Source organism: Phocoena sinus, chromosome 14 (assembly GCF_008692025.1).
Source record: "Phocoena sinus isolate mPhoSin1 chromosome 14, mPhoSin1.pri, whole genome shotgun sequence".
NCBI lineage: Eukaryota > Metazoa > Chordata > Mammalia > Artiodactyla > Phocoenidae > Phocoena > Phocoena sinus.
In genome coordinates, this window is record NC_045776.1 from 16719006 (window position 1) to 16734204 (window position 15199).

The following is a 15199-nucleotide window of genomic DNA, read 5'->3' on the forward strand; positions in this document are numbered from 1 at the left end:
CTCTTGAACAATGCCACAAACTTCATTTGCAATGTACTACATTTACCTTTGGATAGAAAATTGCCGAACAGTGGCGAGGGCAGGTGTACTTTATATGCAGGTAGCCTCATAAACTTCAAATTATTCTTTGCCACCTGTTACCAGCAACACCTGCCTAATGGACTGGATGTAACAAAAGAAGCATTCAGGGGCAGAAAACTACAGTTATACAGTTGAAAGTCAAGCTTGCATCTTTGGTCAGCCGACCAGATAGCTGTGGATTTTTTTTCTTTTTCTCAATGGTAAATACACATGGTTCATGAACTTAAAATGAAATGCTTTACAGCAAAAACTTTTTCAGAAAATATTAAGAAATAAAATTAAAACCATTTGGGAAAATAAACCAACTTTTTTTGTGTCCCACATCTGTGCAGTTTTTATCCCCAAGCCCTTACAGGTCACTAATTACTTTGATCAGTTTCAAGTATATTCTTCCAGAATTTCTTCAGGCAAATACAAGTACATATGACCTCATGTATATTTTAAGCTGTGGATCACTTAAAGAACATAAGATCTAGTGGGAATGATCTTCTTTCAGAATTTTTTCCTTTTTGGTATAAGAAAAAAATATTGTAGTGAGTGTTTATACGGTTTTAGTTTCCTAACAATAGTAGGGATAGCCCAGCCTAGTAACCAGTGCTGGGCTAGGCATCAACAGATGTGCCATTAGTTTAAACTATAACTCTGAACTATAGTTCTTTCTGCTTCAGCTGAGATGGAGAATATGCATCTGTGACTGTGCAGGGAAAATGGAAACATGGATGTATCAGTGCTTTGAAATGTACAAGCTCCTGAGCAAAAAGAAGGTACTGGTGATTACCTTCAAAAGGACTATGACATCTTCTAACCTTTCTTTGATGATAAATGAACAGCCTTAAATTGTACCTCAGAGCTATTAACTAAGTTTGCAAAGCAGGACACTGCTACCAGACATAATCTTTATAATGAACTCATCAACCCAAACTTCCAATATTACTTGTAAGTGTCACTACCATTAGCCAAAGTTTATTGAACTTCAGTAATGTGCTTTCTACCACCCAGAGTTGGACGACTTACTGGGAGAGCTCTCTGGACATCTAGAATATCTGAAAAGGCAGTCAGTAAGCAGCCACAAGAGATATCTATGGGAAATTGCTAAGGAAGCAATGGAGATCTGCCTTCTTTCTCTCAATATATCTAAGGAAACTAGTTTAACTGAACAGGATTTCACAGCATGGTTTTATACAAATCAATATTAATTTATAGATTACATTTTAAGAAACTTGTCTCGTACCTTTGATCAATCTAGTCTACGGAAAACATTTGCCTCATTTGTTTTTATATATCTATTATATATAATTTATAATATATATATTATAGGTTATACATATATAATATTTTTCTGAACATTTAAAAAGAAGTTGCAGACATCAGGCCCTTTAATCCCAAAAGATTTATTTCCTAAGAACGAGGGCATTCATTTATTTAATCGTAGTACAATCACAAAAATCAAAACTTTATCATTGAAACAATACCATTTTCATGTTTGTGGATCTTATTCAAATTTCACCAATTTGTATCAGAAATGTCCTCTACAGCAATTTTAATTTTTCTAGTATGGAGTCCAATCCAGGGTCACTCAATGAATTTAGTTTCCTTTAGAATAGAATAGTTCCTCTGCTTTTGTCTTTCACAATATTGGCATTTCCAAAGAACACAGTTGTTTTATATGGTGTCTCCCATTTCATGTGCATCTAATGCTTCTTCATTATTAAGTTCAGATGTGCAAAAATGAGGGGCGCACTCTGGAACTGATACTGTATTCTTTTTAATCATTTTATTTTAGTCTTCCTGGTACACTTAGCATCGTTTCACATTGTACTTTTCATGGGTAGTTCTCTTATGACTAATGAGATTTACACATTCTCATGTTTCTTAGCTCTTTGGATACCACCTTTTGTAAAGTGCATGTTCCAATCTCTTGCCCATTTTTCCCCTTTACTCTCTTTTTCTTATTGAATTGTAGACATCCTGTGTATATTCCAAATAGAAGCCCTTCTTGTTATGTGTATTACAAATATTTTCTTCCATTTTGCGGTTTGCATTTCACTCTCTTAAGGAAATTTATTAATCTTTTTCTTTATGTGTAATGAATTATGTGTGCTGCTTAAGTAATCTTTCCCTGTTAATCTATATTGCTCCCTGTTATGGTTTTACTTTGTACTTTTAATCTATGATCAGCCTGTTATTAACTTTAGCATATGGTTTGAAGCAAGGGCAAGTTATGTTTCCTTTATATGAGTGTCCAGTTATCCAGCACTGTTTACTGAAAGGACCATTCCCTACTGCTCTGAAGTACCATCCTTGTTATAAGTCAATGTCTGTGTATGCATGGGTTTATTTCTGGAGTCCCCAATCTCTTCCATTAATCTGATTATTTATTGTTGCACCATCATTCTATTACCTAATTTCTATAGTTTCATAATAAGTCTTGATAGTAAAGTATGTCTTCTCACCTTATTCTTCAATAATACCTTGGTTATTCTTGGTCTCTTGCGTTTCTATATAAAATTTAGAATTAGTTTGTGAAGTTCCAAAAAATAAAAGTAAGAAAAAAAACTTGTTGGAGTTTTGACCAGAATTGCACTGAATCCATAGATCATTGGAGAAAAGAGACATTTTTACAATATTTATTTATGAGTCTATTAACATGGTTTATCTCTCTACATATTTAGATGTGTGCACATTTCTCTCAATAATGTATTACAATTCTCTGCATAAAGCAAACATCATTTGTTAATTTGCACATCATTTGTTAATTGTATTTCTACATACTTGATTTCTATGTTATTGGAATGTTATTTCAGGCCCTTTAATCCTGAAAGATTTATTTCAGGATTAAATTTTTAAGTAGACATTGTATGCAACAAACTTATTTCATTTATTCTAAATGTTTATTCATTTGGCATTTTATATGTATGTATTCATATAATCTTCAAATAATGTCAGTATTATTTCTTTTTTCTTTTTTCATATTTTCCTGTTCTTTATGCCCCAACTAGGACCTCCGATACAGTGTTGAATAGAATTGGTCGTAATAGATATCCTTGTGGCAGGCATGGAGGTGTGCCTCTCAGATCTCCCTTCCAAGTTAGCTCACAGCTTCTAACTTCAGGTGCCTTCAGGATCTCCTTCTGGCCCATGCACTTCCAGAGCAGCCTCCAGCCCCTGAATGATCATGGCAGTGGCGGAAGGACTCACCTCATTTGCCCTGCCTGGGGCTCCTCTGGGGGAACTCTTTGAGCCACAGCTCCCCATTGGGCTGTCAAGATATTCTCACATTCTTGCCTCCACTCTCCTTTCACAGGTGTCAGATCTACATTGAGACCTGTGTCTTTCTCTGCCCAGTCCTGCTCCCTGTCTTGATCTTTCACAGGTATTGCCTCCAATAAACAACAGGTACATTTGCCTGACATGCAGCAAGCCAAATGTTCAGATACCGAGGTTTACAGCCAAGAAAGGGTTTATTCACAAGGCAGCCAGGTGAGGAGACAGGAGAACAACTCTCAAATCTGCTTCCCCAAAGGGGTTTGGGATATTTATGGGATAAGTAAGGTGGCCTTAGGCATGGGGAAAGGTGATTGGAGGTAGGGAAAAAGATGAGGCAATCAGTGTTTTGCTCAGGTGCATCTGGGTTACATGCTCTTGCATATTCAAAATGGAGGCACTTCCTGCTAAATTCAGGAATAACACAATGATGCCCACTCTTGATACTTCTATTAAACATAGTACTTGAAGTCTTAGCCACAGCAATCAGATAAGAAAAAGAAATAAAAGGTATATAAATTAGAAGGGAAGAGGTAAAAGTGTCACTATTTGCAGATGACATGGTACTCTATATAGAGAACCCTAAAGAATCCACCAAAAAAATATTAGAACAAATAAATGAATTCAACAAAGTTTCAGGATGCAAGATTAATATACATAAACCTGTTATTTCTATATACTAATAATGAAATATCAGAAAAAGAAAGTAAAAAAAAATCCTGTTTAAAATCACATCAAAAAAATAAAATAGCTACAGATGAACTTAACCAAGGAGGTGAAAGACCTATACATTGAAAACTATAAAACAATGATAAAGGAAATTGGACATCTCCAATTCTTCAAAGAAATAGAAAGATATTCCATGCTCTTGGATTGGAAGAATTAATATTATTAAAATGGCCATACTACCCAAAGCAGTCTACAGATTTAATGCAATCCTTATCAAAATACTCAGGAAATTTTTCACAGAACTAGAACAAATAATTCTAAAATTTATACAGAACCACAGAAGATCCCGAATTGCCAAAGCAATCTTGAGAAAAAAGAACAAACGTGGAGGTATAATCCTCCCAGACTTCAGACTATACTACAAAGTTATAGTAATCAAAATAGCATGGTATTGGCACAAAAAACAGACACATACCTTAGTGGAACAGAATAGAGAGCCTAGAAATAAACCCATGCACATAAGGTCAATTTTAATCTATGATAAAAGAGGCAAGAATATACAACAGAGAAAAGACAGTCTCTTCAATAAGTGATGCTGGGAAAACTGGACAGCTACATGTAAAGCAATGAAATTAGAACATTCCCTCACACTATATTCAAAAATAAACTCAAAATAGTTTAAAGACCTAAATGTAAGACATGAAACCATAAAACTCCTAGAAGAGAAAATATGCAAAACACACTTTGACATAAATTGTAGCAATGTGTTTTTGGATTAGTCTCCTATGGCAAAAGAAATAAAAGCAAAAATAAACAAATGGGACCTAATTAAACTTAGAAGCTTTTGCACAGCAAAGGAAACCATCAACAAAATGAAACGACAACCTGGTAGAAAATATTTGCAAATGATGCAGGAAGCAAGGGGTTAATATCCAAAACATATGAATAGCTCATATAACTCAATATGAAAAAAAAATCCAATCAAGAAATGGGCAGAAGACTTGAGTAGACTTTTTTTCCAAAGAAGAAATACTAACAGGCACATGAAAAGATGCTCAACGTCTCTAATTATTAGAGAAATGCAAATCCAAACCACTATGAGGTATCTATCTCCTCACACCTGTCAGAATGGCTATCATCAAAAAATCCACAAATAACAAATGTTGGAGAGCATGTGGAGAAAAAGGAACCCTAATACACTGTCGATGGGAATGTAAATTGGTACAGCCACTATGGAAAACAGTATAGAGGTTCCTTAAAAACTAAGAACTACCATATGATTCAGGAATTCCACTCCTGGGTATATATCCAAAGAAAATGAAAACACTAATTTGAAAAGATACATGCACCTCAATGTTCATGGCAGCCATATTTACTGCCATTTCTATAAGTAGAAAACAAACTTATAGTTCCAAAGGGGAGAGGGAAGGGGGGAGGGACAGGTTAGGAGTATGGGATTAACAGATAAATACTACTATACATAAAATAGATAAGTGACAAGGATATACTATATAGCACAGGGAATTATAGCTATTATCTTGTAATAACCTATAATGGAATATAATCTGCAAAAATACTGAATTACTATGCTATATACCTGAAACTAACACAATATTGTAAATCAACTATACTTCAATTTAAAAAAAAAAAAAAGAGGGACTTCCCTGGCAGTCCAGTGGTTAAGACTCTGCACTTCTGCTGCAGGGGGCATGGGTTCCATCCCTGGTTGGGGAACTAAGATCCCGAAGGCCATGCAATGCGGCCAAAAAAAAAAATGGAGGCACTTAGCGTGATCTGAAGGTGGAGTTTTCCAGTCCTCTGCTGTCAACAGGCCATCCCTGGGACATCTATACAGGCCTAGTTTTAGGGTCAGTGGATCACACTGGGCAGGACCTGACTCAAAGTTCCTGTAAAACAACTGGGCTGTGTGAAGCTGGGAAGATACACAATTAAAGAGAGGAAAAAAGAAACAAGAAAACAACTAACTCCATTTAATCAGTGAAGGTAGTTTACAAGCAGAGGGGTTTTAACAAGCTGTTCCCTTATCTGTTGTTCTGTAAGACAAGTTCAAGGATTTCTATTAGTTAACAGCTTCTGTTAACTCTGTGGGGCACGATCTCACTGCAAAGTCAAAAAGATTTACTATCTGGTGGCCCAGAAGAGTACATTAAACATAAATGTATGGTTTCAACCAGAGGTTCTTTTAAACCATACATATAAATCTTATGCACTTTCCTGTATTGATGGTATATTTCACTTTATTTTTTAAAAGAGCAGAAAAGAAAAATGAATGGGATTAACTCCTAATATGGTTCATATTCACTGATTTTTATAATTTTTGTTTTGAAGACCCACTCTGAGAATCTGATTCAAGGATTATTTGGTGTAATTAAATAAAACCCACTCATTTCAGTTCATGTAAAGGGAGACTTATTATAAAGAAATGGGACCCCAGGAACACTGAGCTTCAGGATTGGGTATAATAACTCCAGGCAGTGTCTCTCTGTCTCTGCTTCTCTCACTGTCTCCCCCTCACCACTACCTCCCTAGCATCTCTTCTTTGCTGCTGTCCCAAAATGGTAGTTTAACCCCCAAACTTGATGGCTTTCTTGTTTGGTCCTTCACAGATGATTTGCTCAGTCTCTATGTCCAAATTCTGAAGAGAGAATCTTCTTGTCCCAACTCCAAATTCCTGGAAGAGATTAAAAGTCCCAATTTAGGTAACATTCACTTGGGTCTGAACAGGAGGGAAGGGGGCAGCCCACGACCTTTAAAAGAATGACATAGCCATAGGACATGACAAAAATTGATTAGAACCAACTAGGTACAAGATGGTGGAAGATTCAATTTCCAGTCGACCTTGAGCCTCATTATACGCTCATTGTAAAACGTTAGGATGCTAAATGACCTACTCACCAGCGCCATGCAAGTTCTGAGGCCAACCATAAAAGGTCAAAAAGTGGGCAGTGGCCCAATTCCTGGAAATCTCCTCCTTTCCCCCCCCCACCCACATGTCCCACTCATTAGCCTATGAAATTACCCAGCCCATAAATACTAACCATGCCATATTTCGAGCCCTCTGACCTTCTGAGATGGCCCACACTCTGTCTGTGGAGTGTGTTTCTCTCTAAATAAATCCACTTCTTACCTATCACTTCGTTTCTGAATTCCTTCATGACGAGGCAAGAACATTAAATTCACCGGGAACAGGTCCAGTTTGTAGTAACATGGCAGGTAGAGGTAGCTCTGTCAGCCTGTGGGAGGGGAGGCATTTCTAAGAAAAGACTGTGGATGGGGAGCAAAGATTCCATATATCTAACAAAATAAGAAAGGAACTAGGATGGGCATTGCTTAGGGGGCAATAAACACGTAGGGGGTGAGTGACATAGGTGTGGAAAGCTATTGCAGGATCCCTTTAAAGTGTATAGGAAGATTCATTTGCACCCTGTCCTGAAAGTATTTACAAATACTTTCAAGCCCTTGAAATAGAGAGCTAAATTGGGGGACAGGCGGGAGGAGAATGGTGAAATCACTGGGGGCAAAGGGTGGTGGATGAGGAGGAAAGGCAAACAACAATGGCTTTGAAGAACAGCCTTTGAATGAGATTGATTTGCAAATGAGCATATGCGAATATGCACATTTAAATAATTGTTTACGTCAAAATAGTAGTCCTGGAAGTTCTGCATTTATGATTAACATGCTGGAAATCAGAATATATTCAACTCTTCGTGCAGGATGTGTGCTGGGCTCTTTACACATGCAAAACAGAAGTCAGCTAAAATACCTTGTACTTTGAGATGCAAATGAAATTAACTGGAACTCTATCACACTTGCAGAGGGGTAGCTGTGGTGCGGTTTTCCTAACCACCTCTACCTACCGCATGGCTTAATTCCTTCCTCTGCTGACCCCACCATGACTCCCCAGCTGAGGAGAAAAGTAGCATCTACAGTAAATTGGGGGTTGGAATATATTCTGTAGGCAATGGACTGGGGTATTTCCCTCCATCTGACATTTGCTGCAGTGGACATCACTTTGGATAAACTTTTAAATATATCATACATGCCCAGAAGTGAAATGCCTCATTAAAAGGCATGAACATTTTATTAAAAATTTTTATTCGAGTATAGTTGATTTACAATCTTGTGTTAGTTTCAGGTGTGCAGTGAAGCGAATCAGTTATACGTATACATACATCCACTCTTTTTTTGTTTTTTAGATTCTTTTCCCATGTAGGCCATAACAGAGTAGTGAGTAGAGTTCCCTGTGCTATACAGCACGTTCTTATTCGTTATCTATTTTATATACAGTGGTGTGTATATGTCACTCCCAATCTCCTAATTTATCCCTCCCTCCCTTAAGCCCTGGTAACTATGAGTTTGTTTTCTACATCCGTGACTCTATTTCTGTTTTGTAAATAAGTTCATTTGTACTCCCCTTTTTTTAGATTCCACATGTAAGTGATACCATATGATATTTGTCTTTCTGTGTCTGTCTTACTTCACTCGATATGACAATCTCTAGGTTCATCCATGTTGCTGCAAATGGCATTATTTTGTTCTTTTTATGGCTAATATTCCATTATATATATGTACCACATCTTCTTTATCCATTTCTCTGTTGATGGGCATTTAGGTTGCTTCCATGTCCTGGCTATTGTAAATAGTGCTGCAATGAATATTAGGGTGCATGTATCTTTTCTTTTTTTTTTAAATTGGCGTATAGTTGCTTTACACTGCTGTGTCAGTTTCTACGGTACAACAACGTGAATCAGCCATACATGTACATATACCCCCTCTTTTTGGATTTCCTTCCCATGTAGGTCACCACAGAGCACTGAGTAGAGTTCCCTGTGCTATACAGTAGGTTTTCATTAGTTATCTATTTTATACATAGTAGTGTATATATGTCAATCCCAGTCTCCCAATTTGTCCCAACTCCTCCTTCCCCCTTGGTATCCATACATTTGTTCTCTACATCTGTGTCTCTATTTCTGCTTTGCAGATGAGATCATCTATCCCACTTCTCTAGATTCCACATATATGTGTTAATATACTATATTTGTTTTTCTCTTTCTGACTGACTTCATTCTGTATGACAGACTCTAGGTCCATCCATGTCTCTACAAATGACACAATTTCGTTCCTTTTTATGGCTGAGTAATAGTCCATTGTATATATGTGCCACATCTTCTTTATCCATTCTTCTGTTGATGGACATTTAGGTTGCTTCCATGTCCTGGCTATTGTAAATAGTGCTGCAATGAACATTGGGGTACACGTATCATTTTGAATTATGGTTTTCTCTGGATATATGCCCAGTAGTGGGATTGCTGGGTCATATGGTAGTTCTATTTTTAGTTTTTTAAGGGACGTCCCTAGTGGCTGTACCAATTTACATTCCCACCAACAGTGTAGGATGGTTCCCTTTTCTCCTCACCCTCTCCAGCATTTATTGTTTGTAGATTTTTGATGATGGCCATTCTGACTGGTTTTTGGTGATACCTCATTGTAGTTTTGATTTGCATTTCTCTAATAATTAGTGATATTGAGCATCTTTTCATCTGCTTTTTGGCCATCTGTATGTCTTCTTTGGAGAAATGTCTATTTAGATCTTCCACTCATTTTTTGATTGGTTTATATATATATTTTTGATATTGAGTTGCATGCACTGTTTGCATATGTTGGACATTAAGCCTTTGTCCGTTGCTTCATTTGCACATATTTTCTCCCATTCTGAGGGTTGTCTTTTCATCTTGTTTATGGTTTCCTTTGCTATGCAAAAGCTTTTAAGTTTCATTAGGTCCCATTTGTTTATTTTTCTTCTTATTTCCATTACTCTAGGAGGTGGGTCAGAAAAGATCTTGCTGTGATTTATGTCATAGAGTGTTCTGCCTGTGTTTTCCTCTAAGAGTTTTATGGTGTCCGGCCTTACATTTAGGTCTTTAATCCATCTTGAGTTTCTTTTTGTGTATGGTGTTAGGGGAGTGTTCTAATTTCATTCTTTTACATGTATCTGTCCAGTTTTCCCAGCACCACTTATTGAAGAGACTGTCTTTTCTTCACTGTATAATCTTGCCTCCTTTTTCATAGATTAGGTGACTATAGGTGCATGGGTTTATCTCTGGGCTTTCTATACGGTTCCATTGATCTATATTTCTGTTTTTGTGCCAGTAAAAAAGGCATGAACATTTTTGAGAGCTTTGGACCTATATATTGCCAAGTTGATTTCCAAACAGTTGTAGCAAATTACACCGTCCCCAGCAAGGCAGAGGTTTCCTGTTCCTCAGCATCCTTGGTGGTACTAGGGATGAATTTCTCTAACCTGGCAAGTGAAAAATACTGCCTTGTTGTTTTAATTTGTGCAGAATTACTTTTGATGAGCGATAGATATGAATGGATAGATAGGTAGATAGACAAATTCTAAACTTTTAAAAGGTGAAAAATCTCTGCAACTGAGATCAGTCAAAAATGCCACAGAGTCAGAAAATAAATAAAGATAAAGCCCCCGAAGGAGAGTTTCCACAGTGCTGTGAGCAATAACAGCGTTACGAGAATAACAATGTTCAGGAAAGAAGAAAACATATATTTTCTCTGGATTAGTATGAGTTGTAAATAATACATGCAAAACAACTGGCATCTAATAGGAGATCAGCATGGTATTGTGTGCTTTTTAAAAAGTCACATTATTTTAAAGACACACCCCAAGGGTATCAGATGTATTAGCAAAGCTGGAGAGAACAATAAAGGTTGAGTTCAGGAAGTGATAGTCATGAAAAATACTCAGAACCCTCTGACAGCCCACACCCCCAGGGCGGAGCAAGCTTACTTCTGCCATGTGGAATCACAGAATCTGTTTGTGCTTCAAGATTTCCCATGAGGTGTTTACAAAAGTAACCACAGTGTTCAAACCAGTTGATCCAGTTGCCCACATATCATACCTAGATCCATCTAGCAAAAAATCTAGAAAAGCATACAACAGTCCACAATTATCATACCAAAGATGCTGTTTAAGGCTATATTTGGCATAACGAATCACAGGAAGTGGAACGGCAGGATAGATTTACAAGTAGATACAATTACCAAAGCAAATTAGTATGTATGTAAAATGTTCTATAAATGTGTATATCCTGAGGTAGTTTTGAATTTTAAAAATTGTTCTATGCCCAACTGCAGTTTTAACTTTTTATTTTGAAATAATGATAGATTCACAGGCAGTTGCAGGAGAAAAAAAAAAGTACAGAGAAAGTCTGGTGTACCCTTTGCCCAGCCTCTCCCAGTGGCAAAATCGATAGTACAGTATCAAAGCCAGGAAATTGATGTTGATTGGATCCAGAGAGCTTATTCAGATTTCACTAATTTTACAAGCACTCATGTGTACGGTGTGTATGTGTTTGTGTGTGGGGGGGGATGGGTCTCATGCAGTTTTATTACATGTGTACCTTCACGTAACCACCAACATAATTAAGATACAGAACTAAAAAAAAAAAAAAAAAAAAAAAGATACAGAACTGTTCCATCACCACGAGGCTGCCTCATGTTGCCTTTTCATATCCCCTCCAGCTCCCGTCCCCACCCCCCGAAATCACTAATCTGTTCTCCCTACCTATAATTTTGTTACGTTAAGAATGTTATATAAATGAAATCGTACAGTATGTTACCTTTGAGATTGGCTTTTTTCCCTTGAGATCCGTCCAAGTTGTGGTGTGTGTCAGGAGTTCATTCTTTGTTATTGCTGTGTAGCGCTGCATGACATGGATGTACTGCAGGTTGTTTAACGAGTCACCTATTGAAAGACATCTGGGTTGTTTCCAGTTTGAGGTTATGGTGAATAAAGCTGCTATCAACATTGGTGTACTGGTTTTGCATGAACATAAGTTTTTATTTCTTGGAATAAATGCCAAAGAGTGCAACTGCTGAGTCATATGGTAAGTGCTTGTATTTTTAAGAAACTGAAAAACGATTTTATAGAGAGGCTGCACGGTTTTATATTACCACCAGCAATGTGTGAGAGATCCAGTGATTCCATATCCTTCCAGCATTTTGTGTTATCACTACTTTTTATTTTAGCCATTCTGATAGGTGTGTTGTGATATCTCATTTTTTTTTATAAAACATTTTTAAAATTATTTTTGGCTGCGTTGGGTCTTCATTTCTGTGCACAGGCTTTCTCTAGTTGCAGCGAACAGGGGCTACTCTTCATTGCGGTGCGCGGGCTTCTCACTACGGTGGCTTCTTTTGTTGCGGAGCACAGTCTTCAGTAGTTGTGGCACGCGGGCTCAGTAGTTGTGGCCTGTGGACGCTAGAGTGCAGGCTCAGTAGTTGTGGTGCACGGGTTTAGTTGCTCCGTGGCATGTGGGATCTTCCCAGACCAGGGCTCAAACCCATGTGCCCTGCATTGGCAGGTGGATTCTTTAACCACTGTGCCACCAAGGAAGTCCTCTCACTGTGGTTTTAATTTGCATTTCCATAATGGCTAATGATGTTGAACATTTCTTTGTGTGCTTTGTCATTTGTATATGCTTTGCAATGAAATGTCTGTTAATTTTCTTTCTTTTCTTTTTTTTAAAAATTGAAGTGTAGTTCATTTACAATATTATATTAGTTTCAGGTATGCAACATAGTGATTCAATATTCTTATAGCTTGTACTCTGTTTAAAGTTATTATAAAATATTGACTATATCCCCTGCTCTATACAGTATATCCTTGTACCTTATTTTATACATAGTAGTTTGTACTTCTCTTTTTTTTTAATCCTCAAACTAGCCAGTTGCTTGGTTTGATTTTTTTTAATTTATTTATTTTTGGCCACAGAGCATGTGGGAATCTTAGCTCCCCGACCAGAGAACAAGCCCATGCCCCCTGCAGTAGAAGCACAAACTCTTAACCAGTGGACAACCAGGGAAGTCCCAGAATGTACCTCGTAGTCTCCTACCCCTATCTTGCCCCTCTCCTCTTCACTCCCCGACCACTAGTAACCACTAGTTTCTTCTTTATATCTGTGAGTCTGTTTCTGTTTTGTTATATTCATTTGTTTGTTTTTTAGATTCCACGTGTAAGTGATAACATACAGTATTTATCTGACTTATTTCACTAAGCGTAATACCCTCAAGGTCCATCTATGTTGTTACAAATGGCAAAATTTCATTCTTTTCTGTGGCTAAGTAATATTCCATTGGATATATGTACCACATCTTCTTTATCCATTCATCTGTTGATGTACACTTAGGTTGATCCTTATCTTGGCCATTATCAATAATGCTTAAAAAAATGCTGCTATAAACATTGGGGTGCATGTATCTTTTTGAATTAGTGTTTTTGTTTTCTTCGGCTATATACCTAGGAGTAGAATTTCTGGATCATACAGTAATTCTATTTTTAGTTTTTTGAGGAACCTCCATACTATTTTCCACAGTGGCTGCACCAGTTTACATTCCCACCAACAATGTGCAAGTGTTCCCTTCTCTCCACATCCTCGCCATGATTTGTTATTTCTAGACTTTTTGATGACAGCCATTCTGACAGGTATGAAGTGATATCCCATTGCGGTTTTGATTTGCATTTCTCTGATGACTAGCAATGTTGATCATCTTTCCATGTGCCTGTTAGCCATCTGTATATCTTCTTTGGAAAAATGTCTAATTCAGGTCTTCTGCCCTTTTTTTAGTCGGGTTTGTTTTTTTAATACTGAGTTGTATGAGCTGCTTATGCCACTGCCATCTGTGGAACAAAGGGGCAGGTGTGCAGAGTACTGCTGGCTCGTGAGGCAGAGGATGTCTGTTTGCTTAAGGAGTTAAAAGTAGCTTGAGATGAATAGTCATTATTTCGAAGTTCTAAACATGAGAGAATCTGCCCAGTGTTCACTGATAGAGTTTTTAGTTTTGAATTTGCTCCTCTTGCAAGGGCACTTGTAGTGGTAGACCTTGCAAAATAAAAGAATGATAGAGAATGAGGCAAACATCTCCCCTATTATCAACCCAAAAAAATGAAATTCCAATCCCCCCCAAAAAAATATAAGCCTCTTTGCTAGGTAATTGATATTAATACCCCAGGCTGTATGGCCATAGGATAAACACGAAGCATCTCTTCCTAGAGTACTAAGTATTTAAAATATAAGTAATTTAAAATAAGCACAGCAGTATTAGAGTATAATGCCATATCCACAAGCACTTAAAAACTAACATTTTAGACCTCAAAGAAATGTTGTACTTGTGGGGTGGGGAAGCGAGGACGGGATACTTGAGCGTCAGTATCCAGACTCTGTGAGGGATCCTTACTCTGTTTTCTCTGCCTTTACTTATTTTATTTTTAAAAGTTTTTTTTTTTTTTTTGCGGTACGCGGGTCTCTCACTGTTGTGGCCTCTCCCGTTGCGGAGCACAGGCTCCAGACGCGCAGGCTCAGCGGCCATGGCTTACGGGCGCAGCCGCTCCATGGCACGTGGGATCTTCCCGGACCGGGGCACGAACCTGCGTCCCCTGCATCGGCAGGCGGACTCTCAACCACTGTGCCACCAGGGAAGCCCTAAAAGTTTTTTATATAAATCTCTCTATCATCTTTTACTTAATCAGATCCAAAGAATGGGAAGCCTCCACTTTTTAGTTATCATTTATTGAATTATTTCTACATTTTGGGCATCCTACTAAGCCTTCTCTCTGTATGAACTCATTGAATCTTCAGAATTCTATGAGATAATAAGAATAGCACCACTGTAGTACTTATATCGTATTGACTATGTGCCACGTACTCTGAGTTTCACACGTATACACTTGTTATACATCTATAAGTTGTATATATATATCCTGCACCACCACCCTGGGATAAGTATATCATTACCATCCTCATTTCACAGATGAGAAATCTGAAGCCCAGAAATGAATATCTTACCCAAGTTCATTCAGCTGGGAAATGGCAAAGCTGGGCTTAGAAATTCATCACCACTGGCCAATGATTTAATCAAGCATGCCAACATGGCCAGCTTGCAGGGCCCATGTTGGAAACCACTGCACTCTACTACCTGTGTGGGTACCATCCCCATCCTATTTTACAGACGAGGAAACCGAGGTGGTGGGGGACGCCATGTGATTTCACCAGTGTCACCCAGCGAGTCAATGGAGGAGGTCACATTCAAATCCAGGTGTCTTTGACCCCAAAGCCCCCACTGTTGACTATCACATTATACTACCTTT